At 34.6% G+C, this 2,837-nt stretch overlaps 1 pseudogene; it reads right to left on the bottom strand.

Moving 5' to 3' along the window:
- Positions 1 to 971: 971 nt before the first annotated feature.
- Positions 972 to 2,837, bottom strand: part of LOC119571965 — a 7,255-nt pseudogene continuing 5,389 nt past the window's right edge.

The raw sequence follows: 2,837 nt of genomic DNA, 5'->3' as shown, positions 1-2,837 counted from the left end.
CGGAATCTTAACAATTTACTGATTTGGATAATCAGTCAGAATTAATCTTTAAAAAGTTCACTTTAAAAGTTATATGATAACAAGAAAAAAAAAAAGTAAAAAAATGGAGCAATGAACTCACACATGATAAACTGATAAAAATATACTGTACGGTCTAAATCATTTGGTGCAAAATTCAAACACTTTTGCATTGAACATACTGTTAAAAGAGATATTATACGCTTTAATATACATATAATCCAATTTTGGAAATGCTGTCTTTAAAATGTATCACATTTACTGAAGCTAAAAATAATATAGCTCTTACAAGAAATTTGCTTCACAGGCTGGTCTATTGCGTAATGCAAACAATATTTTCAAACTGTATACTACCATTCAACATATGCTCCAGCAAAGATAATACGTATATTTTCTTCTACTTTTACATGCACAACATCCTAGCAATTCAGCTGCTGGTTGGGTGTAAAATTTCATATCAAGTTACTGACACATCTCCAAAACCCTGATTTTATATATTTTTCAATAGACTAAGTTAGAAGTGCATATTGTCAGTCATAAAAAACAAAAAAAATTTACTACATAAAAATAATCACAGTATTGTGAAAACAGGAGAGAATATTATTTATAAATATTAATAAATATGAAAATATATATTTTTAAAAAAACATTTACTTTTTCTTATTTCAAATGTATATTTTCAACTTAATAAGCCACAATTTTAAAAAGACAGAGACCAATATAATTATTTCCTTCAATTTGGTTTACATACAATTCTTATCTTATCATTCTATGTGGTCCTCATATGGTAAATGCCCAAGTGTTAACAATCACAAAGTGCACAGTACATAATACAACTCGCTTTAAATTGGAGAAAATATTCCGAGGTATCATTAGCCATATAACATTCCATGCAACCAAATTATGTATGATGCAGATATCATTAAAAGCAAAAATAGCAATTTCTGTGTGACTAAACAGAATGATAATTTAAAAGAAATATTACAGGACTAACGATTCTCATTATCTAACCCTCATTCATTCATGCCTTGCTCAGACTCTGATAATATGTGCTAAGAATCTTCCATGCTGATGGAGCCCTGAAACCATCAGGAGGATTTTCTCCAGTGCGAGCTAATGTGCGCATCTTTGTTTCCAGAGATGAACTCAAATTCTCTTTGCGAGCTGGGTCAAAGAAGGCCATCCTGCTTGCCACTTGTCATAAGCTGCCACTCGGAAAAGGAATGATCTCTAGCTGTGTCAGTCCAGGGGCCATGGTGAGGACCCCTTTCGACCATGGGTGGCTTCATAGATATCTTTTTAGTCTCAGGGTGAGGCATGCCAGGGATCACGACCTACAATGTAGAAGTTGGCACCTGTTGACATACGAGCCTTGGCATGCCACTGCACTTTAGTTTGGGCCTGCATACATCATGGGCGAAGGGAAGATGGCCAAGGACAGTAGATGCTGGATCCAACCCCTCCCTCATTTAGTAAATGGTGCAGAAATAGAATGGAAAATGTTAATTACAGAGCTTAAATTGCTTATAAATTTAGTATCAACTTGGGGCATCCTACATACAAAGCTTATTGTGACTACAGAAAAATTTCAAGTTATCCTGCAGCAATCCTCACTTCAAGAAACAGCTAAAAATTGCTTACAACACACAATGTGAATTAAACTTACCAGCAAAGATGCTGTTCCATGCGTGTTTTCAGGGGCACATCATCATCTTTGGTCCAGCCACCAAGAGGTGAAGGAGGCAACACAGGGTTGTGGGGAACACGCTCTAAAAGCTTTACGGCGTGTATCCTGAAAGTCAAATAATTTAAAAAATGAATCCCTGACACTTTCAATATTATATTCTGCTTAAATCATACATATAGCTGTATCATCTAAATATATTCACAAGCCATAAAGATTTCACAGCAAGTCATACATATTGGTCCACATATGTCAAGGGGTTTTCTGAATTCCGCCACAAATAAAAATACAAAGAGTTTATTCACGAACCTGCATCAACAGGGCATGTCCATTGTGTACAGGGTTTCGCAGCTGGAAGGCAAACACAGCACGGCACCCATCTGCTGGAACTTAGCCCTGAGTTCCATGGGCGTCAACGGTATTCTTTCCAAACCATCATTCACCTAATGAGAAAAAGTGATTGGATATATAGAATCACTATCTTTAGTGATAGGAAAACAACAACACAAATAAAAGGGGTATATGAATTATGAAGAACAACACAGTGAAAACAATCTTTTAACTGATTGGCACCAGGTACATTTACTATTAACTTTTATTTTTGTTTGGTAAATTTGTCTATGCACATATGCTGCTGCACAAGTTAATTATAACCTATCTGACCTCACATGCTTACCCTCATTCCTTTATTTTTTTTTTTTTTTTTTTTTTTTTTAATACTGATATAATCATTCTCTTTTTGTTTATTGATATTATGATGATATAATTGATTATAAGTATTAACAATACCAAAAAATCATTAAAAATTCAATGTATCCCAATATTCATGGAAAGGGGTAAAAGAGACATCAGAAGATTGATCTTGTCTTTGACTTCCTGGATAAAATAACACTTCTGGAGCCCTAAATGCATAAACAAAATAAATAAAATATAATTACGGGGAACTAAGCATATGTGTAAATCCCCCCTGAGCATCAGCAGGTTAATGTCTATACAACCCAAATTCCCTTAAATATTTACTGATCCTTTCTGGGCCCCTCAATATCCCCCCCCAAAAGCCAGTCCCCAGATAAGGATCTCTTAATGTAGGGTGATCCTTCAAGTTGTTCCTGAAAAAAGTCAGAAAAAATTTCCA

Source organism: Penaeus monodon, unplaced genomic scaffold (assembly GCF_015228065.2).
Source record: "Penaeus monodon isolate SGIC_2016 unplaced genomic scaffold, NSTDA_Pmon_1 PmonScaffold_8869, whole genome shotgun sequence".
Taxonomy (NCBI): Eukaryota; Metazoa; Arthropoda; class Malacostraca; order Decapoda; family Penaeidae; genus Penaeus; species Penaeus monodon.
This window is presented reverse-complemented; position numbering and strand designations above follow the sequence as displayed.